This window comes from Acomys minous (genome assembly GCF_964271855.1).
Source record: "Acomys minous genome assembly, chromosome: 3".
NCBI classification, from domain to species: Eukaryota; Metazoa; Chordata; class Mammalia; order Rodentia; family Muridae; genus Acomys; species Acomys minous.
The window spans coordinates 16,950,925-16,978,719 of NC_140485.1; the positions used below are offsets into that span (position 1 = coordinate 16,950,925).

The 27,795-nt window shown below is 45.9% G+C and overlaps 1 protein-coding gene across 2 annotated transcripts in view; it reads left to right on the top strand.

Annotated features, from left to right (window-relative positions):
* Positions 1-1,187: 1,187 nt before the first annotated feature.
* The window catches only part of SLC23A2 (solute carrier family 23 member 2), a 101,962-nt gene continuing 75,354 nt past the window's right edge, over positions 1,188-27,795 (top strand). The window contains exon 1 of one of the 2 annotated variants that reach the window (XM_084776865.1): positions 1,188-1,314. The gene's annotated coding sequence lies outside the window, so the exon portion shown is untranslated. Of the gene's footprint in view, positions 1,315-1,657; positions 1,988-27,795 lie in introns of those variants that run through there. The other variant, XM_084776867.1, reaches the window with a different exon arrangement.

The window sequence follows — 27,795 nt, forward strand, 5'->3', positions numbered from 1 at the left end:
GATTTAGTGCTTTTCAGTTTTTTTGAGACAGGGGTTTAAGTAGCGCAGGCTAACTTCAAGTTCACGTTCTTCCTACCTCTGTCTACAAAATGCTGGGGTTACAGGTATGCACCACCAAGCCTCGATGGTTTTATTTTAGTGTGAGAAGATTTAGAGAATTACACATTAATTCTCAAAGACCCAGCTATGTGCATTAGCCTACTTTATTAAATGTCTGTCCTTGCTGGTTAAGGTGTGCCCCTATTGATTAGTGTGATGCCCAACCTTCAGACTGCCAAACATAAACAATTTAGGAATCACATCTGCTTTTTTTTTCTTTTTTTTCAGGTGAGGTCAGATGTGGTCCACCATTCCTCATGATTCATAGGAGTTGCTTGGGGACATGAGGGATTACACCAGGACAGTGGTTTCAAGATGGACGATAGAAGAGCTAATTATTAGGGTTTATTTGTTTGTTTGTTTTGGTGGAGGTAAAGACATAGTTTCTGCAGTACAAGTTAGTATCTTAGACCACCGCCCAACCATCAACGGGAAACTTAGTGGAAACGCAAATTCTGAAGCCACACTTCAAACCCCCCAGTTTCAGCACCTCTGGGGGTGGTACCCAGTCAGTGAGTCTTTACGGCCCTCTGGGCAAGACTGCCCGGCCCAAGCGTTCTAGGTTTATTGACATATGGCCTTTCGACTCTACAGCCTAAGCGCCCATCCAGCAGGCATCCCCTGGGGGCACTTGAGAAATGCAGAACCGCAGGCAGCCCCAAGACCTGTTCTGTCAGAACGTACGCCCCAGAGAAATCAAGCCTAGTTGGTGTCTTCTCCCTCGTCAGCATAAGCAAGGAGAATCTCTTCCCCCCCGCCCCCCCACAGTGAGTTCGGAAGCCTGACAGCCCAATTGGATAAGCCGCGAAATTGCTTTAAAGCACGTAACCCACTGGGCCGGGTGCACTGTACCCCGCTCGCTGTCACCCCGCAGCTACTGCAGGGCTCGGGGTCCCGCAGGGTAAGAAAAGAGGCTCTGGAGGGGGCAGACCCGGCGAGCATCGAGCCTACCAGGCGGGACCCCCCCACCCCCCACCAGCAGGTGTGTGGGGAAGGGGCTGCGGCTCGGTGCTCCGGGGCGCGCGGGCGGAGCCGGGGGTCGGGCGGGGAGGGGCCGGCGCGCGGGGCGGGCGGCTGCGCGGCTCCCGCCCCCGGCCCGCCCCTCCGCGGCGCCATTTTGCAGGCGGCTGCCGCGGGGACCTGAGGCGGCAGCAGGCACTGCGGCGCGAGCGGTGCGATCGGCGGCAGGACGCGAGCCCAGCGAGCTGCAGGCAGGTGAGAGCCGGGCCGCCGCGCCCCACGCCTCACGCCCCACGCCGGGCCAGCGGCCGCACCTGCCGGCGGCCCCCGGCTGCCCTCCGCGCCCACGAGGCCGACCCGCGCGGCCCCCGCGCGCTGTCACCCACCCGCGGCGCGGCCTGCGCCCCCCACGCCGGCTCGCTCGGCCCGGTGCCCCGGCTGCCGCGTCAGGCCCTGCGTCCACGGCGCTCGCTTGTCGTCTCGCCCGGTGCCCCCCGGGACGGCTGCCGTGGGCTCGGGGGTGCTGCGTGGCTTGCTGTGCGCCCCTCTTCAGGTGGCGCGCCCCGCATCCCCGCGCCTGGGGATTCAGGGTCAGTCGGAGGGGCGGAGGGGGATGGTGGTGCGGTTTCCAGTCTGGCTTCCTTTCCTCTTTGCGGAGGCGACACCGAGTAATTTTAGATGCCGCTGCTCCAACCTCGCGACCTTCCCCGCTGGCCTGCCCCCCAGGGGTCCCGGGTCGCCCTGTTGCCTTCGCTCTTGACCGAGAAATTGACATTGGAGTGTGATAACTTGAAGGTGAAGAATTGTCGCCATCGTTTGGCCCGGAGATGTCCCCATTAGATGGGTAGCCTGTAGGAACTCGGCCTGCGTTCAGGATAAGGGGCTTTAAGCGGGTCTGATGGGAAACTCCTGATTGTCAGCGCAAAGGGTAAGTGAGGGCAAGTGCAGTGGGGAAGAAAGTTGCCTTTTTGAGGATTTCCTGGGGCTGGGGCATTTGCAATGGTTCTTAGTCTGATTTTTTTTTTTTCAATCCCTGGGAGACGAGACGGGGAAGATGCTGTTCCTTCTGACGTTTGGGTCCTCTAGAAGAAGGCAGCCAGGGATGTGTGAGGCTCTGAGTCCTGAGACAGCCAGGCTTGAGCTGTCATTAGCTGGCCATGTGACTTCCCTCGGGCAGTTTCCTCCTTTCTAAAAGGCTAGGTGGCTGGAACCTTTCAGCTTTGTATTTGAGTCCTGTTGGGCTCAGGCCTCACCTGTCCCATTTCCCTGCATCTGCCTTTCATCTTAGTATGTGACTTTGCTGGCCTGCCCCTTTAAGGCGGTTGACTCAGGTGAGGTTTATGAGAGAGAGAGAGGTCTTTACCTTTACCTACCTTAACTTAGAAGCTCACGATTCTGTATTGGGTTATAGTTGACCTTAGCTGGGTCTCTATGTTTACTTAGCTCATCCAAAAGTTCAGAGCATTGGGGACGCTGTGCACAGGGCTAGCTTTCATGACATATCTGGTAGTTAAAAGGAGACCCTGAGGTGTAAGGTTTCTGCTTTCTAGCCAGGGTCCTTTGCTTAACTGCTTGCTAACTGGTTCTTTTTATACTAGGGCATTTCCAACCCTCTTTTTCTTATTTTGGGAAATAATTTTTGTAAGCAAGTAGGTGTTTGCCTGGCAGTGGTGGCACATGCCTTTGATCCCAGCACTCTGGAGACAGAGGCATGTGGATCTCTTGAGTTCAAGGCCAGCCTGGTCTACAGAGTGAGTTCCTGGACAGCCAGGGCTACAGAGAGGAGCCTTGTCTTGAAAAACCATAAGGGGAGGGGAAAAAAAAGGAAGGAAAGAAAAAGAAAGAGAAAACAGAAAGAAAGAAAGTGGGTGTTTGAGGAAGTTTTTGTAGCGGCAATTTTTTCTTTTTTCTTTTTTCTTTTGGTCCTGGCTGACCTGATACTTGCTTCAGGCTGGCCTCAAACTCAATGGGAACTTTTAAGTCCCAGATTAAAGTTGTGACCCCTCCCTCTTGTCCCATACAGTTTTCTGGTTCTTAGTTTTCTCAGTGTGGCACATTATGCTGAGATTAAACCTCTACGGAAAAAACCGATTAAGCTGCTGTGTGGTGTAAATGTAATCTTAACAACTCAGCCCAGCTGGGGAGATGGGACGCTGACAAATTCAAGTCAGCTTGGGAGGAAGGGTAAGACCTGGCCCTGTGAAGCAACGCAGTGCATTTATTTATTTATTGTCAAGATCTTGCTATGTAGCCTTGGCTGGCATGGAACTCTTAGAGATTGCCACGACCCAGTGCAGAGACTAAAGGTGTGTTCCACTATGTCCAGTGAAAAAGTTAAAGCAAACAAACAAACAAAAAACCTCACGGAAGTGCTTAACCTAGAGGGCTGGAAAGATGGCTCAGCAGGTAAGATCACTGGCTGCTTTTTTTTTTCCCCTCCTATACAGAATCTGGGTTTAATCCCCAGCATATCCACATGGTGTTTCGAAATCATCTTTAATTCCAGCGCCAGGGGATCTAGTGCCCTCTTCTGGTCTCTCTGGTGTGAACTCTGCACACACGTGCACAGACACACACACTCAAGGATACCACCCACATAGATTCAAAAAAGTGCTGGAACCAATATGACGGTCAGTGTGAGCTGAACAAGGAGGGCACCAGTGGACGTGCGAGAGCAGATGGGGAAAAGCCCACAAGGCCTCAGCCCTACACAGTGCACTGTAGGTGACTGAGGACAGCTGGGAGTGATGGGGAAAAGCCCACAAGGCCTCAGCCCTACACAGTGCACTGTAGGTGACTGAGGACAGCTGGGAGTGATGGGGAAAAGCCCACAAGGCCTCAGCCCTACACAGTGCACTGTAGGTGACTGAGGACAGCTGGGAGTGATGGGGAAAAGCCCACAAGGCCTCAGCCCTACACAGTGCACTGTAGGTGACTGAGGACAGCTGGGAGTGATGGGGAAAAGCCCACAAGGCCTCAGCCCTACACAGTGCACTGTAGGTGACCGAGGACAGCTGGGAGTGGGAGAGGTGGTCCTCCCCAGAGAAGAATATACCAATTGGTTGTCAAGTGCCAAATGGTCAGTCCTGCAAACACACACAAGTAACTAGACAGGTTATATGTAGGAATATATATGTCTATACATGTATGCAATAACAAGTAGTGAGAAGAAAGGTCATGATTTGAAGGAGATCAAGGAGGGGGAATGGGAGGGTTTGGAGGGGAAGAAAGAGAAAAGAGCATTATATGCTCAAAAAGCTAAATAAATAAATTAATTAAATTAAATACTTGATTAGAGTGTTTTTATGCTATACTGCTTGCCTGCCTCTTTTTTTTTTTTTCCTTCTTCTCAAGACAGGGTTTCTCTGTGTAGCCCTGGCTTTCCTGGACTCACTCTGTAGCCCAGGCTGGCCTTGAACTCACAGAGATCTGCCTGCCTCTCCAGTGCTGGGATTAAAGGCATGTGCCACCACGCTCGGCCTGCCTGCCTCATTTGTATAGCAGTCTAGTAGACCTGACATTTTAGGAATAAGTGGAGGCGGTGGTGCATGCCTTTTATCCCAGCACTCTGGAGGCAGAAGCAGGCAGATCTCGGAGTTGGAAGCCATCCTGGTTTACATGGTAAGTTCTAGGACAGCCAAGGCTACACCGAGAAAATCTGCCTTAAAAGAACCAAGGGGAAAATTTTTTAGATATAAGCTTTTTGTCCCAAGGGTAAGTGTGTAGCCTGTCCCCAGTCCGTTCACCCTTACTTCCATTAATTAGGTGCCAGCTGTTACTGAACAAACCATTCTTGAATTAAACCAAGGCATTTGCACTTGAGGTCTAAGTTTTAGTTTGTTGGTTATGGGAAGTACTGAGCTGTTCCTTTTCATTTTGGTTAAGAAAATTGTCACCACTAGTAATTTGTCTTTATATTGCACGATGAGCCTAAAAGTACAAGCTTTGAAAACCTTATTTTGCCAGAGTAAATAAAATCAGGTTTTCTTTCTTTTCTTTTTTTGGTTTTTCAGAACAGGGCTTCTCTGTGTAATGGCCCTGGCTTCTTGGACTCTGTCTGTAGACCAGGCTGGCCTCTCCTTCTGCCTCTGCCTCCCGAGTGCTGGGGTTAAAGGCGTGAGTCACCACGCCCTGCCTTACCCCAGAGTTCTTTTTTCCCTCATTCATTCCCCCCCCTCATTTTTTGTTTTTGTTTTTGTTTGTTTGAGGCAGGATTTCTCTTTGTAGCCCTGGTTGTCCTGGACCTACTTTAAGACCAGGCTAGCCTCGAACTCACAGAGATCCACTTGCCTCTGCCACTGCCTCCAAAATGCTGGGATTAAAGGCGTGCGTCACCACGCCCGGCTCCCTCATTCATTCTTTTATACTTTTCTGCGTGTGTGTGTGTGTGTGTGTGTGGTGGAGGCTGGCTTTCATTTAGTTCTGTCATTCTTGCTGCGTTGCTGCCTCCAGGTGTAAAGGAGCCCATTGTGCAGTCTTTGGTATCTTGTCATTCTCTTCCTGGCGTTGCTATTTCTATCTTGTCCCAGGTTCTAGGTTGCTGGCTACTTCATAATTAAGATCTCCTGGGCTTTTTCACTGTTATCTTGACGCCGAATCTCGCTGTGTTGTCCTGGCTGGCCTCAAAGTCCTGGGCTGCACGAACTCTCCGGTTAAAGGTTCCCTTTACCTGATCCTCCGGCCCTGGAGTTCGGGGCATTTACATTTAATACGTTGTTTGAGTGCCTACTTTTCCCGGGGGCAATAAATAATCTTAGCGGTCAAATGCTGCAGGAAGGTTTTTCTGTCCACATGGAGAGCTCAGCGGTTTCGTGGTACTTTGGTTCTGAGGGTGGCGCTCTCCTGTGGGGGAGGCAGAAGATAGGATTTCAAAGACTCCTACAAAGCCTGGGGAATCGGGCAGCGTGGGGATGGGAGCAGAGAGGACAAGGCCAGTTGAGTGAGTCTGCTCACTCTGCTGTAACAGAATGCCTCCGTTTGGAAGGGTTGAGCTTCTCACAGTTCTGGAGACCAGGAAGTCCAAGGTCAGGGCTTTGGCTAACTGAGAGCTTTCTGTCTGGCTCATAGGCAGCCGCTTTCTCACTGAGTGCTTAATCACATGACCTTTTCTCAATGTCTTCTCTCTCTTCCTCCCACTGCAGCGGGAAGAATTGAACCCAAGGCCTGCCTACTGTACCGCTATGTTTCGTGCCAGCCTTTTCTTATGATCTTACTAGATCTCCCTTATGATAAGACCTCATTTAACCTTAATTAATCAACTAAAGGTTTTCTTTCTGAGTTTAAGCACACTGCAAGGATTAGGGCCTTGCTTGGTATGTGCATTTAAATGGGAGAGTGAAGCAGGTTTGCTCCACAGCACAGAGTATGGATGAGTTTACCTTTTAAATTTCCTTTTTTTGTTTTTGTTTTTAATGACAAGATATAGTCTTGCCTGGACTCCCTTTGTAGACCAGACTGGCCTCAAACTCAGAGCAATCTGCTTGCCTCTGCCCTCCAACCTCGCCCCAAGGCCACCAGCCTGGCTTTTTAAAAAAAAATTTATTTATTATTTATACAGTATTTTACTGGCATGTACACCTGCTTGCCACAAGAAGGCACTAGATCTCATTACACATGGCCATGAGCCACCATGTGGTTGCTGGGAACTGAACTTGGGACCTTTGGAAGAGCAGATGGTGCTCTTAACCTCTCTCCAGCCCTTATCTTTAACTTTCATGCTAGGGACTGTTTTCAATTAGCAATAATTGCACCTTGGATAAACCTCATTGGCTACAATCCTGCCACTGCGCAAAGCTCATGCTAGGGACTGAACCTGTGGCTTTGGCGTGTAGCAGGTGTTCTGTTACAGAGCTACATTCCTAGCCCTGATTCCACTCGTAACAAGGGCGCTTAGCCTTGCCATTGCTGTTTGAGAGTGGGTGTGGGTAGGGTAGCTCTGAGGTGGCAGGTAGGCCAAAGCATGGTGAATTACTGTGGGGAGACAGTGGGAAGTGATTGGATTCAAAGTAGGGCCAGAGAGACAGGAGGAAGAAAGGAGGAAGGAGAGGAGAGGTGGACGAGTGTCTGTCATGGAGGAAGACAGAAAGACAGGCTTCTGGGCTGACAGCTGGAACAAGAGTGGCCATCGGCTGGGGGGGCAAGTGCAGGGTGTGTGAGGCTGTGTACCAACCCATCACACCCAAGTCGAGTATAAGGCCTGTGGGATTTCCTCCTGTCTGCAAATGTAAACCTTTTTGGTATCTTCTCAGTGCTCTTAACTAATTCTTTCTCTTAGTTGAGGCAGTGTCTAGCCTTCCTGGGAAGTTCACTCCTCGAAGGAGAGTAGCAACTTTTTCTAGCGCCTATTCTGGAAAGCTCCCTGAATCCCTAGGTTCCTCTCAGACCGTCTTGTGTCTAGACCTCTGTCTAGTTCTCCAGGGCATCTCACTAAATACCTGGTGAGGGTCATGCTTCACCGGGCCATTTCCTCTGTGTGCATGCATGCGCACACCTGTCAGTGTCTGTGTGTACACAGGTGTGAGCCGGAGGACAACCTTGAGTAGTATTCCTCAGGTACTGTACACATTTATTTATTTTTCTTTTTTAAAAAATATTTATTTATTATTATGCATAGAGTGCTGAACGGGCATCAGATCACATTGTAGATGGTTGTGAGCCACCGTGCAGTTGCTGGGAATCGAACTCATGACCTCTGGAAGAGTAATCAGTGCTCTTAACCGCTGAGCCATCTTTCCAGCCCTTATTTTTCTTTTCTTCTTTTAAATTTTGAGACAGAATTTCTCTGTGTAGTTCTTGCTGTCCTGGACTCGCTTTGTAGACCAGGCTGGCCTTGAACTCACGGAGATCTGACTGCCTCTGCCTCCTTGAGTGCTGGAATTAAAGACATGCCTCACCAAGCCTGGCTTATTTATTATTTATTTATTTATTTTGTTTGGTTTTTTGTTTTGGCATATATCTGTGCATGCAGTGTTCTCTGAGGCCAGAAGAGGGCATCTGGTTCCCCGAGACTGGACTTGCTGCTGACTGAGAGCTGCCCTGTACCCAGGGCATTGAACCTGGGACCTCTGAAAGGGCAGCCAGTCAGTCCTCTTAACCACTGAGCCATCTTTCCACCACTTAGAAAGTGTGCTTTGATGCCTGAAGGTGGAACAGCGGTGTAAGCTGGTGTGTTTATTCCCCAGGGTTGGGGGTGTAGGCACTGTTTTCACCTAAGGTGCTGCTGACCACTTCTGTTCTTAGAGGCATCCCTGCCGTTGGGGCTAGTGGGTAGGGACCATGTGAGGGCTGAGAATTGAACCTTAGTTTTCTGGATGAGCAGCCCATGCCCTTAACTACTTGGCCATCTCTTCAGCCTCTACTTATTTTTTACTGAGACAAGGTCTCACTGGCCTGGTTCGCTAGGTTGACTGGCCATCCAGTCAGGAATCCACCTGTTTGCACTTTACCAACTGCTCTCTCCTTAGCCTAGCCATTTAAAAAAAAAATACGTGTGTGAATCTTACATAATTGAGTCCTCCCATCTTTGCAGTTGAAAGTGAACGCAGCTAAATAAGATTAACTTCTCTATAGATACCTGTGTAAATGATAAAGGGGACCCTAGAAGGGTGAGAGAGCTAGTCCATGAAGTGGGGGCCAATGGGATGGTGCTTGTGCTAATAGGTGCGGATGATATTCTGGGCATTTGAGGTCAGTATTGCTGGTGTGAAAATCCAGGGTGAATCTGGTCTGTGTTTAGTTCGTATCTCTAAGGTAACTACTAGGTTAGAATTCTCAGATGGCCTCTGGAACTCTGGGCACTTAATGATAGAACTCCATTTCCAGCTCTTGTTCTTGGTGGTTTGAAGAGGGCAGAGACGCAGGTAGCTAGTTGTGTGCTGGGTGCTCTGCTGGGCACTAGTTTGTTCCATTTTACAGCGGGGAATGCCTAGGATTGGAGGTTTCAGCCCCTTGTTCATAGACATAGTGCCGCTGAGTATCAGAGTCAGGACTTGACTCCAGGCCAGTCACTTGCCACTTAAGACTGTGATCCGGCTGGGATGCTTGTCAGGGACTTGAGATTGGAGGTGGGGTTTGACTTGGGGTGGTGGTGATGGGGGGGTCAGCACTGATGGAGGGATCATGGTGAGCAAAGGGGGGAAGGCGAAGAGGACTGAAGCACACAGTCAGTACAACTGAGAGCAGCTAAGGGTGTGATAGAGGAAGTCAAAGGCCTTTGATACCCTCCTGGTGGAAGGCCACCAGAGGAGGCCTGGAATGGTGTCTGCTATCTTGTTTAGATGTACATTCTAGAAAACTCCAGGGTGAGTGGCCTGGGAAGAGGCTGGGGTAGGATCTTCTCTGGCTTCTTTAGTTCTGGGGTTCTGCTGCTGCCTGTTGTGCACCCCAGCTTGGACTCCTTTTAGCATAGGAGTTATCTGTGGCACTTCACTGTCACCATGTCACTCCTGCTTTCTCTTTTAAACTGGCTTCTCTTTGCTCAAATAAATAATACATGATTTATTGACTTAATTAAAATTGACTTACGTATTTTTTTCCTTTCTTGTTTTGTTTTACTTAAAAAAATTATTTTTACATATGAGTGCTCTCTGCATTCACACCTGCAGGCCAGAAGAGGGCATCAGATCTCCTTACAGATGGTTTTGAGCCACCATGTTTTTTCCAGGAATTGAACTCATGGCCTCTGGAAAGGCAGACAGTGTTCTTAACCGCTGAGCTATCCCTCTATAGCTTGTTTTATTTTTTGAGGTAGAGTTTCTCTGTGTAGCCTTGGCTGTCCTGAAATTCACTCTGTAAACCGTGCTGGCCTCGAACTCACAGGGATCCATCTGCCTCTGCCTCCCGAGTGCTGGGGTTAAAGGTGTGCACTACCATTGCCACGGCTTGTTTATTGTCTTTTATTTAAAACTTTATTTTTCACATTTAATTTTATCTGTATGGGGATTTTCCCTATATGCATGTATACTGCATGCGTGGTGTCCCTGTGGAGACCAGGAGAGGGTGGCAGATCCCCTGCAGCTGGAGTTGTCGTTGAGAACTGCCATGTGGGTGCTGGGGATTGAACCTGGAGCCTTTTGAAGAGAAGCTAGAGCTCTTAACTATGACACATCTCTCTAGCCCCATATTTAAAAAATATTTTTGCTGGAAAGGATGGCCCACGTCTGTAATCCCAGTACTTGGGAGGCTTGGATCATCTTAGGTCATCTAGGATATATGGGTTCAAAGCCAGCTTGAATTACACAGTTCTTTTTTTTTTTTTTTTTTTTTTTTTTTTGGTTTTTTGAGACAAGGTCTCTCTATGTTAGCCTTGGCTGTCCTGGACTCACTTTGTAGACCCTGCTGGCCTCGAACTCACAGCGATCCGCCTGCCTCTGCCTCCCCAGTGCTGGGATTACAGGCGTGCGCCACCACGCCCGGCGAATTACACAGTTCTTACCTTAAAAAAACCAAAAAACAAAAAAACTCAACAAAAACAAACAAGCAAAAAACCCAGCAGAACAGGTGCCTCCACTGCTTCGCTCTGGAGCTGTGACCCCACCCCTGCCAACCCCAGGCAGGGTAGAAGCTTTAAAAATGTTTTTTTTCTTTTTCTTTTCTTTTTTCTTGTTTTAAACAATAAGAGGTTGTGTGTCAGTTCTCTACTACTGTATGGGTCTTCAGGTCAGTGAGATGGGCTGCAAGTGACTTAGCCACTGAGCCCCCTTCTAAAAAAAAAATCATTTATATATTCTTTTATACAGTATTCTGCCTGCATGTGTGCCTGTAGGCCAGAAGAGAGCACCAGATCTCATTATAGATGTTTGGGAGCCACCATGTGGTTAGGAATTGAACTCAGGACCTGTGGAAGAACAGCCAGGGCTTGGCTTTTAACCTCTGAGCCATCTCTCCTGCCCCATTCCTCAGTGTTTCTTGGAAACCTGGCATGCCCGGTCCTGGGTCCTGTCACTGTGTCAGTTCTCTTCCCTGCCCATTTGAGGACGACCTTGCCTTTCTTGCCAGGAGGAATTGGATGAGTTACATTTTTTTCTTTCAGGTCCATCCTAGGATTTCCTAGTTTTTAGTCTATGCCATCACATTGGATACCTTTTGTGTCAGTCTTTGAAACTGTTCACTTCCTCAGAAGTTTTATGGGTTTTATTCCCCCCCCATTTAAAAAAAAGAGAAAAGAATGTTATCTCCACGTGAAGATGGACTGAATCCACCACCTGCTGCTGACTTAAGCTCTCTGTTGTCTCTGAAGCCTCCTGCGTTTCTGGGATGCCCACCCTGTGGCCTGCTTTCCAGTCACTGGCCAGCATGTGACTTCCCCACTGCCTCCACCTCGGGTCCACGGTGTGCTCTTGCAGGGCTGCGAGCTGGTTGAGTAGAAAGCTCTTCTAAGCCCTTTGCTTTCTGCCTAGGAGGTGAACAGGGAATCTGTTACTATATTACTCATGACAAGACTCACTTAGGTTGATGTACCAAATGTCTTCAACTCCTTTTTAAAATGTCACATATGAAATCCTACATGTTTATTGCTTTCGGTGTCCATCAACTCCTAAAATACATTTTCCAGATTTCGTTTTGACTGGCCCACTTTCCAACAAGATGTCTGTATCACCCTGTGTCTTATACGAAAGTCTTACATGAGCTCTGCTTGCTGGAGTTGTGTTAAGATTTATTTCTGGGGTCTGTATTATGTTCTGTTTATCATATATATATATATATATCTCCTTATGCCAACATTGGGGGTGTCCTTATACCACCCTGTCTGAATTACCATAACGTTCTGTTCAGTTTTGAAACTGGAAAAAAGCCACCCCTGGTTTTGTTCTCTTGCTATTCTTGGACCTGTTAATTTTTATGGGAGTTTCAGGATCAGTCAGTCAGCTTTTGCCAAAAGGCAGATGGGATTTTGATAGTGATCGAATGGAGCTGGTAGATCAGATTTGGTAGTAGTATCAAGAATTACTTTAAGGGGCTAGAGAGATGGCTCAGAGGTTAAGAGCACTGCACCTCTTTCAGAGGTCCTGAGTTCAATTCCCAGCAACCACGTGGTGGCTCACAACCATCTGATATGATGCCTTCTTCTGGCCTGCAGGTGTATATGCAGATAGAATATTCATACATAAAAATAAATAAAATATTTTAAATGCTAAAAAAGAAAAATTTAAATATGCTAAACAAACAAAAATAAATAGAAAACTAAAAAAATGCTGACTTTAGGTCATCGATTTATTCTTGCTCCCTCAATCACCCTTATGGGTCATTCATTATTTATATTTTTAAAAAAGATGGTTGAACCCAGTAGTTTCACCTTGAAAGCAAACTGAAATCACCTGGGAGACCTTGAGAAACCATGCCTGATCTCACCCCAGAAGCTGGGATATAGTTTCAGCGCTCAGTAGAGTGCTGGACTCTTAAAGGTTTTTTCCCAGGCAGTTTTATTGTGCAGCCAGTGTTGAGAAGCAGTACTCAGACACTTATCACTTTCAAAGCCCTGACAGTTCGGATTGGAGGGAAGCAGGTCACTAACTGCAGAGCCTCTGTCTCTTTGCATGGCTCTGATGGCTGCTTTGTTTGCCATTTCTTTGTTTTTCTTTTTTCTTTTTTTCTTTTTCTTTTTTTGCCATTTCTTAATGTGGTATGGCCCCAACATTGAGTGGTTTTGCAAATTGACTTCTTCTGGGTATGTTGTCCTTGTTGGTCTGTGTAGAGAGCAGAGATAGAGTAGTCCCTAGAGGTTGTCATTTCTCAGAAGTCGGACTTTCTTTCCTCCCCCACCCCCCCACAGGGTTTCTCTGTGTAGCCTTGGCTGTCCTGGACGCTTCTTTGTAGACCAGGCTGACCTTGAACTCACAGAGATCTGCCTGCCTCTGCCTCCCAAGTGCTGAGATTAAAGGCGTGCACCACCATCTAAAATCTGACTTTCTTAAAAGGCGGCCCCCCAATTTTGTAATCAGAAATGGATTGAAGAAAACATGCTGGCAATTCACAGCCGTATTTAGGAATGCCCTATAGAGAACACTGCCGCTGTTGGTAAGAGAAGTGAGACTGCATCCTGCTCTGCAAGAATTCAGTGCGAGGCTTTTGGTGAGTAGCTAGCTCACTGCTTTTACTCACTGAATACCCATGGTTGCATGTTACACGTGAAAGTAAAATTTCTGTGCATGTGTATAAATGCACACATTATGTACCGCTCTCAATCAGATGGGCTTTGAAAACTTCTGTAGACCAGTGAGATGAGACAGCACAATGAGTAAAGATGCTTGCCACCAAGCTGATGTCCTGGGCTCCTTCTCCATGGCTCACAGGGTAGAGGGAGAAATGGTTCCCTTACCTCCACAGGTATGCCGAGCTGTGGGGGCTTTAGAGATGTGACTGAAACACTAAATACGCCTTTAAAACTTGATCTTTAACAACTTAGTTGTTTGGAATGCATCACATTTTACATGACAATTCCTTCTGTTGAGTCTTAAGCTCCCCACCCCCCAACCCACACTTTTGTCTTCCTGTGGTGAGTAGATACAATGGAGATTAGCTTTTTATGTAAATCTAGGTACATTTTTCTGGTTATTTAAATTTTTGAGCCCAGCATGGTGGCTCAGGCCTTTAATCCCAGAATCTGGGAGGCAGAGGCAGGCGGATAACTGTGAGTTGGAGGCCACCCTGGTCTACAAAGTGAGTCCAGGACAGCCAAAGCGACACAGAGAAACCCTGTCTCAGAAAACAACAACAAAACAAAACAAAACAAAACAAAAAAAAAGCTTTAAACTTTTGAAAGGGGCATCATTTTTATTATTATTTGTACATGTATTTATATGTGTAGTGTGTGTATAAATGTTGCCATGTGTGTGAGTGTCTGTGGTTGGATGTGTTCTCAGTTGATCTCTCCTTCATTTACTGAGGCAGGGTCTCTTGCCAGAACTTGTAGGATTAGGAAGTCTTAATACCAGCTTGCCATGGGGATGTACCCTGTGCTGGGTTACACTGCATCACATGCCTGCTATGCTGGGAACCGAGCCCAGGTCCTGTGTAATAGTAAGAAGTGCTCCAGAACAGAGCCAGTGTTTCCCCAGGCCCTAATGCACTTGTTTTCTTTCTTTTTTTTTAAAAAAAGATTTATTTATTGCATATGAGTGCTTTATCTGCAGAAGAGGGCATCAGATAACATTATAGATGGTTGTGAGCCAACATGTGGTTGCTAGGAATTGAACTCAGGACCTCTGAAAGAGCAGGTGGTGCCCTTAACCACTGAGCCATTTCTCCAGCCCCACACTTGTTTTTTTTTGAGACAGTGTTTCCCTGTGTAGCCTTGGCTGTCCTGGACTTGCTTTGTAGACCAGGCTGGCCTCGAACCCACAGAGATCGGCCTGGTTCCACATCCTGAGTGCTGGGATTAAAGGTGTGCAACCCCACCGCCTGGCTTTGACGCACTTTTAATGATTTTGTTTAGGGTTTATATTTTGTTTGGCTTACATTTCCAAGTTTCCTTAGTCTGTTTTTCCTGGTGGTTTATAATAGTTCTTTTATATTACTATTTTAATAAAAATCTAGTTTCTATATCTTTTTGTAATCCTATGAAGCATTGAGAAGTAATTTTTCCCTCGAGGCAGGGTGTTAAAAGTGGGCGGCGGAGGTTAGAGGTGAACGGCAGAGCTGTGCAGAGGGATGGAATCACGCCGCGCAACAGATCCAGTTAAGAGGTTTAATAAGGGGATACAGAAACTGTCTTCAGAGACACGTGGAGAGGGGAGAGGGGAGAGAGAGAGAGAGAGAGAGAGAGAGAGAGAGAGAGAGAGAGAGAGAGAGAGAGAGAGGTAGAGGTAGAAAAGTAGAGAGAGGCAGAGAGGTAAAGAAGTAGTGAGAGAGAGAGCCACGTGGAGTGTGTCTTTTATATGGCGCAGGGCAGGGCCACACCCCTGTGGCAGGTAAGCAGTGACATCACAGGTAGGCAGACTGAAGCAGAATCCTAACACAGGGTTTCTCCTGGTGGTCCTAGAATTCTTTGTAGACCAGGTTGGCCTTGAACTCTCAGAGCTCTGTCTACCTCTGCCTCCCAAGTGCTGGGATTAAAGGCGTGTGCCACCACTCCAGCAAGAAATAAATTTTTATTGAAGAACATTTTTCTTGGGTTTAGTTTCCAAATTAGAAATACTGTCTTGGGCTGGGGAGATGGCTTTGAAGAGCACTGACTGCTCTTCCAGAAGTTATGAGTTCAATTCCCAGCAACCACATGGTGGCTCACAACCATCCATATAATGAGATCTGGTGCCCTCATCTGGCCTGCTGGTACATATGCAAGAAGAATACTGTATAAATAATAAACAAATGCAGAGGTAGACGGAGCTCTGAGTTCAAGGCCAACCTGGTCTACAAAGCAAGTCCAGGACAGCCAAGGCTAACAGAGAGACCCTTTCTCGAGAGAGAGAGAGAGAGAGAGAGAGAGAGAGAGAGAGAGAGAGAGAGAGAGAGAGAGAGAGAGAGAGATATTACCGTGCTCTTAACTACCGATCCACGATTCCAGCCTCTTGTCCCCCAATTTTTTTCAGTGTTATTTTCAGTGAAAGAAAGGTGGACTAGAGGCTGTGTTGTCGCCCCCACAGAGCAGGAGAACATGCTATGTGTGATTTCCTGATTTGCGTTCATGTTGTCAGTTTGGGTACTTGGATGTTGGGTCCCTCAGGCCTTAAGGCTTAAGGTCATATACGTGTGTCTGGGGTTGACATTAGAGTGCTTTTTCTGCCCCTGGTTGGCCCAGGAGAATGACAAAATAAGCTTTAAGGCTGTGCTCACTGTGCTTAGATAAAGGCCCCAGAAGACTCTGCAGTCTTTCGGCTGAGTTTGAGCTGAGCCTCCTTTCGCATTCCTGTTCTGGACTCATGTCTTTAATAGGATTAGGGCTCCTTGGTCTTTCTGACTCTGAGGTCCTGTTTGTGGCTTTCAGGTATTCCGCAGGACACAGTGTCCTGTTGAGGGCCTGCCTGTTAGTGCACCTTGGCACTTCTCACAACTGAGAAAGGAGACAGACAGGTCTGCTTCTGTTTCCTGAGCAGCTGGTGAGCTGGTGCCAGGAGGCTGTGAGTCCAGCCCCTCAGTGTCCTCCTCTGCCCCGTTGTGTGGGTGGGGCTGCAGCGTTTCCAAGTGCTCCTCCATTGGTTGCCCTTTCACTTGCCCTGGTGTGGCAGAACCGTTTTCAGGTCGTTGGTTTTGGGCAGTGACCTGAGTCACTGTAATGTGCTTATCACTTAATTGTGATCACTCCAAGACATTTTGGGAACGGCTTTACGAAGTTTTGGTTGGGGCAGGTACAATGGCCTTTTCAGTGTGATTGAGGGTTGACTGATCACATGGAAGGGAAATCAGAGTCACTGTGCTACCAAGTTTGACTTTGGTAATTGCCATTTGAACTTTGCCATTTTGCTAAGGATATAAATTGTATTTTTAGTACTTTAATCTTTATAACTAGGATGGTGAGTCCTCAATTTTCTCTATCTTCATTTTTTTATAGATAAGAATATATATATTTAAAATATTTATTTTATTTATTGCCTATGAGTGCTTTATCTGCAGAAGAGGGTATCAGATTACATTATAAGTGGTTGTGAGCCACCATGTGGTTGCTGGGAATTGAACTCAGGACCTCTGGAAGAGCAGGCGGCGCTCTTAACTACTGAGCCATCTTTCCAGCCCTAGATGAGAATATATTATCCTGTGTGTAATATGAGATTAAACATGTTGTCCTGGTTTCTAGATTTATGTTAACTTGACATATGTTAGCCTGATCTACAAAGCAAGTCCAGGACAGCCAAGGCTACACAGAGAAACCCATCTCAAAAACCCAAAAAATGAAAAATAAGATGCAGCTGTAAGGCATTTGTCTTAGTTGGGGCTTTATTGCTTTGAAGAGACACCATGACCAAGGCTATTATTTTTCTTTCTTTCTTTCTTTCTTTCTTTCTTTCTTTCTTTCTTTCTTTCTTTCTTTCTTTCTATCTTTCTAAGAGGGAGATGGGTGGCACTAGCCATGACCACCTCTTTTTAAAAATATTTTAAAATTAATATATTTATTTATTTATTTATTTATTTATTTTTTTGGAGACAGGGTTTCTCTGTGTTATCTTGGCTATCCAGAACTCGCCTTGTAGACCAGGCTGGCCTCGAACTGACAATAATCCACCCACCTCTGCCTCTCAAGTGCTGCAATTAAAGGCGTGCACCACTATGCCAGACAATTTATTTTTAATGTATATGAGTGTTTTATCTGCATGTACACCTGAATGCCAGAAGAGGGCATCAGATCACATAGATGGTTGTGAGCCACCATGTGGTTGCTGGGAATTGAACTCAGAACCTCTGGAAGAGCAGCCAGTGCTCTTAATCACTGAACCATTTCTCCAGCCTGACCAAGGCAACTTTTTTTTTTTTTTTTTTTTTTTTTTTGGTTTTTCGAGACAGGGTCTCTCTGTGTAGCCTTGGCTGTCCTGGACTCGCTTTGTAGACCAGGCTGGCCTCGCACTCACAGCGATCCGCCTGCCTCTGCCTCCCGAGTGCTGGGATTAAAGGCATGTGCCACCACGCCCGGCTTTTTTTGGATTTTTGAGACAGGGTTTCTTTGTGTAGCCTTGGCTGTCCTGGACTCACTCTGTAGACCAGACTGGCCTTGAACTCACAACGATCCGCCTGCCTCTGCCTCCCGAGTGCTGGGATTAAAGGTGTGCGCCACCACGCCCGGCCAAGGCAACTCTTATAAAAAAGAAATCATTTAATTGGGGATGGCTTACCGATTCTGATTTTCAGTCCATTATCATCATGTCAGGAGGCCTGGCAGCCTGCGGGCAGACATGGTGCTGGAGGAGCAGAGAGCTCTACATCTTGATCAAAGGCAGCCAGGAGGAGGAGGAGGCTCTGATTCTACACTCATCATAAGGAGGAGCCCTCACAGCTTACTCCCACGAAGCCACACCTCCTCCAAATAGTGTCACTCCCTGTGGCCAAGCATTCAAAACACATGAATCTACGGGGGCCGAACCTATTCAGACCACCACAGCATTTTCTTAATTAGTGACCGATGATGCCCAGCCCATGATAGGTGGTGCTGTTCCTGTTGCGGCGAACCTGGGTTCTATAAGAACTGGGAGCACCGTCAGCTCCCTGGGCTACACCTGAGTTTACTGTATGTACATTAGATCAGAGAGGAGTTGAACCAAAGAGCAACCAGTGCTCTTAACCACTAAGCCATGACCGCAGCCCCTAGAGTCAAACTTGCATTTGAATTGCCACATTAACTCTGATCAATAAAGTCTCGTTTTCTTTGGAAAAAAAAAAAGAAAGAAAAAAAGGAAAAGAAAGAAAGAAGGTGGAGCAAAGCCATGGAAGCAAGCTAGGTAGCAGTACTCTTCCATGGCCTCTGCATCAGCTCCTGCCTTTAGGTCCCAGCCCTGCTTGAGTTCCTGTCCTGACTTCTTTCAGTGATGGACTGTGATGTGGAAGTGTAAGATAATATAAACCCTCTCCTCCCTGACTTGCTTTTGGTCATGGTATTCCATCATAGCAATAGTAACTAAGTACAGACATACGTGCAGGCAAACACTCATACACATTAAACAAAAATTTCAAGATTTCTCTTAAAAAAAAAAATCTTAGCCAGGTATAGTGGTGCACGCCTGTAATCCCAGCACTCTGGGAGATAGATGCAGGTGGATCTCTGTGGGTTCAAGCCCATCCTGGTCTATAAAGTCCCATCCAGGACAGCCAAGGCTATACATGAGAAATCCTGCCCTGCGTGGGCCCCCCCCCCCAATCAAACTGGTAAATTTCAGCCTGGGCTTTTGGGTGGGGCTCTTAAGGCTCTGCTCCTAGTTGAAGAACTCTAGAAAATTGATAGCTGCTAAAAGAAAGACCATTTAGGGATAAGTTGGGAGGGAGAGGGTTGGTGTGTATGGATAACACCAAAATACATTGTATAAAGCATACACATATTTATTTATTTATTTAGGTTTTCCGAGACAGAGTTTCTCTGGGTAGCCTTGGCTCTCCTGAACTCACTTGATTTGTAGACCAGTCTGTCCTGGAACTCACAGAGATTCACCTGCCTCTGCCTCCTGGGATTAAAGGCTTGGGACACCACACTTAAAACTAATGATTCTTAACACCTGCAGTCTAACACCTTGAGAGTCTCTTAGTTTGTTAGGACAGTAGCCTACTCTACAGGGCTTGCCTTGTGCATGCGTGCTCATGCGCATGTGTGCCAGTCTGTATGTGTGTGTGTGTTTTAAGATTAATATTTTACTTAACGTGTAAGAACAAGTTGGATCCCCTGGAACTGGAGTTACATACGCTTGTAAACTGCTGTGAGCTGAACCAGGACTCCTGCAGGAGTAGCCAGTGCTTTTAACCGTGGAGCCAACTCTCTCACCCATAACTAGTCTTTTCATTACTTAATTAAAAAAATTCAGGGGGCAGGGCCTTGTGTAGTTTAAGGTGAGTTTTAAACATATGACTCTTCTGCCTCAGTGTTTTGTGTGTTGGAGTATATTTGGTGTTTGTCTCTACACTCAACTCCGAATGCACAGGTGTGAACATGGGTATACTCTGCTGTGAATTCCCTGTTACTAACAGATAGATGGACTCACCCCCACGTAAGCAGATGGATACCATATTGGCTGTGTGGTATTTATGGTAAAAAAAAAATTGTCATAACTTATTTAGACAACTCTTAAATTTTGGTCATTGTTCTATGATTAAAGTGAATAAAATTATACCCATTTAGTTACTTTTCTAAAATAATTTTGTGGGTATATATTTTTAAAAAGTTTTTACTTAATCATATGTGTGTGTACCTGCATGCATGTATGCATATGTGTGTGAATATGTGCCCACGAGTGAAGATGCTTGTGCAAGTTAGAAGCACTGGATCCCCCTGGAGCTGGAGGTACAGGCAGTTTTGAGTCACCTGACATGAGTTTTTTGTTTGCTGTTTTTACAGATAGAGCTATCAGGGCTGGAGAGGCGGCTCAGAGGTTAAGATGACTCTTCCAAAGGTCCTGAGTTCAATCCTAGCAACCACATGACGGCTCACACCCATCTAGAAGTGAGATCTGTTGCCCTCTTCTGGCATGCATGTGTATGTGCAGGCGGAGCACTGAATACATAATAAATAAATGAAAATCTTAAAAAATAGAAGCTGAAGCTCAGAGCTTCATTATAAAAAATAAAAATAAAAAAGATACAGCTATCAAACACTTAAAATTTATTTGAATTGAGAATGTTGACCAGTCTTCTGATGTTCAGAGTAGAGGTCTTCCTAAGCATGAAGGTGATGGAAAGATTGAAAAAAGACTGACTTCAGAAATACTTTGTTTGTTTGTTTATGTTTTTCGAGACAGGGTTTCTCTGTGTAGTCTTGGCTGTCCTGGATTAACTTTTGTAGACCAGGCTGGCCTCGAACTCACAGAGATCCACCTGCCTCTGCCTCCCAAGTGCTGGCATTAAGGGCGTGGCAGTGCACGCCTGGCTCAGAAATACTTTAAATGGGAACGGGAAGATACAAGTGAGGGGGTAACAATTTGGGATGTAATCTGAACAAATAATTTAAATTAAAAGAAGAAATACATTAAATGACCTTTACATCAAGTGTTAAAAAAAGAGCAACACGACAAAGGCTTATTGTCCGTGAATTATGAGGCGCTCTCATGAGCGAGTGAGAGGAGCTCCAGTACTCACTGAGCAGTCGAGGAAAAGGGGAAACGCACCCATGAGCCTTTAAAGAATGTGGGCCAACAGAGTCAATACTGGAGCCAGATATTCTCAGCTTCTCTTTAGACAAAGAAATGGTAGCTGAGTTAGCTAACTCGGTTTTCCTCTCTGGGCTCAGTTTCGTAGTTTCCCATTTCTTAGTGGGAAGGTTGGGAAGCGGCAGCCAGTCACTTTGTTTAGCAGGTACCTGCTTTGGGGCGGTTATTTATTTTCTTTTGTCATTTTCTTCATTCACTTAGTTACTTGTTCAGGTTTTTAAAGCAAACAACTACAGCAGAAAGACCTTTCCTGTTGTGAGGTGTGTATCTTCTAGCCCTTGGAAGCACGGAGAGTTAATAATGCGTTGCTGCATTTGCACAGCTCTCAGAGGCAGTTTTAATCCGCATTAAGTACGTTTTGATTCTTCTTCTTTAGATCGTGACGCGGTGCTTTCTCAGCTGATTACTCTTTCACAGTTGAACTGACTCCTCTGTCTGGCAGCTGAGGTGCTGCTGACGTGGACGTGGTGTTCCTGACCTCTACTCTTCCTGCTTCTGACCAATACATGTCTCTTCTTAGGGAAATGATAGTGAGAGTTAGAAATTGATGTTAAGCCTGGTAAAATACCAAGATGATAGTGCTGTATGATTTCTCCCCCACATTTTTTGGTGACTTTTTAAACATGTATTTTCTGTGTGAAATCAAAGATTGGTAACTGCAGGTAACAGGCTGAATATCCTTATCTAGAATGGTTTGGACCACAAAGTTTTTTTTTGTTTTTTTATTTTTAAAATTTTTTTTGGTTGTTTTTGTTTTGTTTTTCGAGACAGGGTTTCTCTGTGTAGCCCTGGTTGTCTTGGACTCACTTGTAGACCTCGAACTCAGAGTGATCCACCTGCCTCTGCCTCCCAAGTGCTGGGATTAAAGGCATGCGCCACCACGCCCAGCTGACCACAAGTTTTTAAAACTGAATTTGTATAATGAAAGATTTTAGGAATAAGACCCAACTCTAAATATGAAATTATGTTTTCTATACTCCTTGTACATACAGTCTGAAGGTAACTTTATACAATACTTTAAAATGGTTTTATGAATTAAACAAAGTTTCATGATGTGGAGTTGTACACTTTTGCTATCAGATTTAGGATTTTTGGTTAGAGATGCTTATTCTTTCGGCTCCTTTATAACCCTGCTGTGAAGGAGCAGGGATGCACAGGCCTCTCGGGGAGCATGAGCTGGGCGACCCCGTGCGCATCGACGTCCTCTGCTCTGCTCCAGGCTCCACTTAGGTCTGCGGCCTGTGGCCTTGTGATGGAGGGGGTTTTCTTGTTCAGAGTAGCAATGGGAGAGGGCGGTGAGCTGAAGGGTGCTCACTCATTGTCCCGGCCTTGTCTGCTTGTGGTGCAGAAGCGCTTACCACCTCTTCCTCCTCCTCCTCCTCCTCCTCCTCCTCCTCCCTCTCCTCCTCCCTCTCTTCCTCCCCTTCCTCCTTTCTCTTCCTCCCCCTCCTTCTCCTCCTCTTCTTTTTCTTCTGCTTTTTGAGACATGGTTTCTCAAGACAGGGTTTCTCTGTGTAGCCTTAGCTGTCCTGGACTCCTTTGTAGACCAGACTGGCCTTGAACTTACAGAGAGCTGCCTGCCTCTGCCTCCCAAGTGCTGTGATTAAAGGTGTGAGCCACCATTGCCCCACCCTTATTTTATTTTTTTAAACTAATACTTTTACCTTTCTTTCTTTCTTTCTTTCTTTTGTTTGTTTGGAGGGGGCGCGGGGAGACAGAATTTCAAGTAGTCCTGGCTGACCTTGAACTCCTAATTTCCAGCTTCCACTTCTCAAGTATGGGGAATATAACCCTACATCAGGAGAAGCATGCACATGTTAAAATCATTCAGATTTTTCAGAATTGCATAAATTAGGAAGGTCCCACAGTCTTATGTTCCTCCTCCCACTTCAAAGCAGCCCGAGGTATATCCCCATCAGTGCATACAAATACATGTATGTAATTAATATTTCTCAATAAAAGTAAGACCATAGTATAGATATTGTACAACCTGAATTTTTCAAAGAACAAACATTTATTTTTTCCCTTTATTTTGTTTTATTTTATTTTTTTGTGTTTTTCAGACAGGGTTTCTCTGTATAACAGCTCTGGCTGTCCTGGAACTCTCTCTGTAGTCCAGGCTGGCCTCGAACTCATGGGGATCCGCCTGCCCCTGCCTCCCAAGTTCTGGTATTAAAGGTGTGCGCCACCACTGCTTGGCAATACATTTATTTTTAAGCGTAAGTAAGCCATTTTAAAGGACTTTCTTTTTTCTTTCTTTTCTTTTTTTTAAAGATTTATTTATTATTTATGTATACAGTGCTCTGTCTGCATGCACACCTGCCTGCCAGAAGAGGGCACCTGATCCCATTACAGATGGTTGTGAGCCACCATGTGGTTGCTGGGAATTGAACTCAGGACATTTGGAAGAGCAGTCAGTGGTCTTAACCTCTGAGCCATCTCTCCAGCCCAGGACTAGATTTTTTCATATTCTATCCATTATACTTTTTAATTTTACTTTTAAAAGTCTGTGTGAGTTATGCTTGTGGAGGTCAGAAGAGGGCGCCAGTTACAAGCCATTGGCAGCTGCTTCACAAGGGCTCCTGGCAGCAAGCACTTAATCAAGGAGGCACCATGCCCTGTCCCCTGTTTCCCCCCATTACACCTCTTGACTCATCTTCAGTGCTGGTTGCTACATTGTGTCTCTTACATTTTTTTTGGCCTTGCATTGCTTTAGAAAAGGAAACAGATTTCTTCATTCATATTCTAATAATTAAAAATTTTTTCTTTTTATTCACCCAAAGACTAGTGTTTCTGAAATTGGTGGGAGGGGTGAAGCAGGATCATTATTGAAGGTCAGACTGGTGTTCTCTGCTTATTTACCTCTAGTCCACTGGTGAATGCTGATGCTAACCTAAGTCACCCCAGAGCAGCTGGTGAGAGTGGAGACTTTGAGCGTGAGAGTTTGCCAATTGGCCTGCCCAAACTATTGGCCAAACTGTTGGCTGTCTCAAGCATCTTTCTTCACTCTGGTGGGCCAGGCGTATGGCTAGGTCTGTGCTGGCTGTGCCTGAGGCGGCCACTGAGTCTGCCTCTGGGTTTTTGTTGTAAATGTGTGTATAGGTGGTTATTACTTTTCTGTTGCTGTGATAAAATACCACGACCAAAAGCAACCTATAGAAGGCTTAGAGTTCCAGAGCGAGAGTCCGAAGTTATGGCAGAGGCATGGCAGTGGGTGGTGAGAGCAAGAAGCTGAGAGATCACATCTCCACTCACACAGGAAGCAGAGAGCAGATTGGAGGTGGGCTGGGGCTATAAACTCAAAGCCTGTCCCCAGTCATGTGCCCTAAAAATTCCATAACCTTCCAGGACAGTGCCACCAGCTGAGGACATGAACCTGTGAGTGACAGTCCTCCTTCAAACCATGTATCCCCTTAATGATTATAAAGGAGTCTGGATAGCAGCCCATCCTTTAGCTTTAGAAGCAGGTGTGATCGTTTTGAGAAGCCCCTGGCCCCAGTGTGTTACTAAAACTTGAGTGTGGTTGTATTTGGGCAACGTGGAACAGTGGTAAATACAGGGCCTTTGCTGTCTTGATGGGCTCTCACTTTTACTTTTATTGTGCTGCTCTAAGACCTGGCAGGAAAGAAACCCCCTTTACTTGAGCTATGTTCTACACCACCCCCCAGCCCCCCCAGATAGGGTTTCTCTGTGTAGCCTTGGCTGTCCTGGACTCACTTTGTAGATCAGGCTGGCCTCGAACTCACAGCAATCCACCTGCCTCTGCCTCCAGAGTGCTGGGATTAAAGGTGTGTGCCACCACGCCCGGCTGAGCTGTGTTCTTATATGCAGATACTTAGGATGAAGTTTAGCATATAAACCAGCACAGTAAGTAACCACCATAACTAAAAACGAAGTACAGCAATATAATGTACCCTGTAAGCTTGCTAGCAGTACTTTAGAAAATATTTAGCATGCTTGTGTTTCCAATCAAAGCCTGGTGTTAAGGGCATGAAGTTTAAACCCATGAAGAAAGTCCATCTTAGAACAAATTGACTTTATAGGTAGTCTTCTTAAGTACTAGCTTTGAAAATAATATGTGTGCTGGGCAGTGGAGGCAGAGGCATGCAGAACTCTGAGTTAGGGGCCAGCATTACTTACACAGTGAGTTCCATGGTAGCTAGAAACATAGACCCTGTCTTAAAAAAAAGGAAAAAGAAAAAAAGAAACAAAAGAGAAAATATTTTGTGCAAGAAAAAGAGAGTTCTGTTTTGTTGGTACTGGGGTTTGAACATGTTAGGTAAATATTCTTAACAATTGAACAACATCCCTGGCTCTTTTTTATTTGTTTGTTTATTCATTTATTTAGACACGGGAGTAAGTTAAGCTGCCAAGACTAACCAACTAGCCTTGAGCTTACTATGTATCCCAGACTGGCCTGAAACTCACTCTGTAATCTAGGCAGGCCTTGAACTTGTGAGCCTCCTGCCTCAGTCTTCCAAGTAGTTGTGGTTCCAGGCTTGGACCACCACAGGTTGCTTTAAGGTGCAGAGTGTGACTGAGCTTGGTTTGTACTGGAGCCTTGAAGGTGTTCCCTAACAGAGAAGCCACGGGATAATGACTTTTAGAATTGGGCATGGGTGGCTGAGAAACTGACTCCATTCCTGCAGAATCTCCTGCTAGGTTAAAGATGGCCTTTGAATTTAGTTCACCACTTTCTTTTCTTCAGCTAGGATTTGATTCTCCTACCTAGGTCTTACCAGGCAGCTTTGATCTTGGAGCTCAGCTGCCAGTAACAGTAACAGCTAACAGTCAGGTCTGCACAGTGGCATGGATGTTTCTTCATAGAGCTCTGCTGAGAGCCCCATTGTCCCTAGAGCCCGTCTGTGCTTGAGCTTAAGTTAGGGAGAGCCTGAGAGTGATGAGTTGTTGGGTGAGGCTAACGCTTTAGGGGAGAAATTGGGGTTTTTAGCAGTCAATAAACTGGTGGCCTATATGCAAATGGCATTTTAAAAAGGGTAAAGGGAAACCCCATGTTTAGATGAGTTGGTTTGTTGTGATTGGCCTGTTAATTAGGGAAGCCAAAGGGGACTTTTGATTGCTGGATTCAAGTACCTTGGTAGCTGGACCTTGGTGGTCAGCCTCAGGAGGAGGAAGTGGCCAAATAAGGGAATAGACCTTAAGCCAGGCTGGTGATGCATGCCTGTGATCCCAGCACTCTGGGAGTCAGAGGCAGCCAGAGTTCGAGGCCAGCCTGGTCCATAAAGCAAGTCCAAGACAGCCAGGGCTACACAGAGAAACCCTGTCTCTTGAAAAACAAAACAAAACAAAAGAAAAGTGACAGACCTTGGTGGCTGGCTTTGGAAATGTAATCTAACAGTTTAGTAAGGAAGAGGGAGTGGGGGAAGGGACAGGACCTGCCAGCGCCATGTTTACCATGCTGGGGCCTGCTAGAGCCCATCAGTAAGTAGATTAGAAAATAAACGTGTACAGTCTTGACCCTTACAGTAATTACAAGGTAGGAGGTAAATATTTGTTTTGGTTTTTTGCTTTTGGTTCTCCTTATCATTAGCAAAGCTTTGCTGAGTGTGCTGCTATTGGCTGTCCTAGGGTCACCATGGCAGCAGAGTGTTCTCACCCCTTTCCAGCACTCTGCAGTTTCATTACTGGATTAAGGCACTTACATATCACTAAGAAACATTATTCCTTCCTCCTTTTCTACTTCACTTATCCCAAAGCTTGATGGGCAATATAATAATGGTTTTGGTCTTTGTTTGTTTCAGTACAGGGAATTGGACCCATGGCCTTCTACATGCTTTACCACCAAACTATGCCCACAGCATGAGCCCCCTCCCTTTTAACCAAAAAAAAAAAAAAAAAAAAAAGAGACAAGGTCTCTCTTACCAAGCTAGTTAGGCTGGCCTTAATTTCTGTAGCCCAGGCAGCCCAGTCCTGTCTCATTTTACCAAGTGTCTGGGCTTACAGACCTGCACCATAGTCCGAGCCCTAGTCTGGCTTTTACTTGGCTTTTGCGAATGACACTGCAACAGCATTTCTTTCTTTCTTTCTTTTGTTTGTTTTTCTTGTTTTGTTTTTCGAGACAGGGTTTCTGTGTATAGTCTTGGCTGTCCTGGACTAGCTTTTTCAGCCAGCCTGGAGCAACAGCATTTCTTATGGGAGAGAATAACCTAGTGGTAAGATTGTTGGACATAGTACACAAAACTTTTAAGTTTTAAAAGTTTGTTATATATCGGCAAAATTGTCCTATAGAAAAGTTATAAGACAGAAATTCCTATTGATACTTTCTCTTGTCTTATCAAAATGATATGTATTGTGTATTGCATGAAATACTGTGTCATGTTTATTTTTATTTAGGCTTAATTTATATATGGTAAAATCCTTTAAATGTGAGTTATAAGACCTGTCATAATGCACAGAGGACACATATGTAACCGATGGGCAGTTTGATCTTTCTGTGGGTCCCCTAGTAAGTTGAGTGGGTGTTGTCTATGGCATGGACTCTGCTGCAGTGGATGAAGAGGTACTCAGTTTTGAGGTGACTGGATGTGCTGGGCTAGGCGGGCTCTTCTTTTCTGAGAACAAGGGGAGGGAGTGTAGGGGGGAAAGGGCGGGAGGGAGGTACTGGAAGGAGAGGAGGGAGGGGGCTATGATAGGGATGTAAAATTAATATATAAATTAAAAATAGATTAAAAAAATAAATGCATAGAGGTGTGGCAAATACCTTCAATCTCAGGCACAGGCAGGTAGATTACTATGAGTTTGAGGCTAATTTAGAGTAACTTCCAGGCTAGCCTTTAATCCCAACACTCGGGAGGCAGAGGCAGGTCGATCGCTGTGAGTTTGAGGCCAGCCTGGTCTACAAAGTGAGTCCAGGACAGCCAAGGCTACACAGAGAAACCCTGTCTAAAAAAAAACAAAACCAAACCAAAACAGAAAAACCCAATCAATCAATAAATATAGAGTA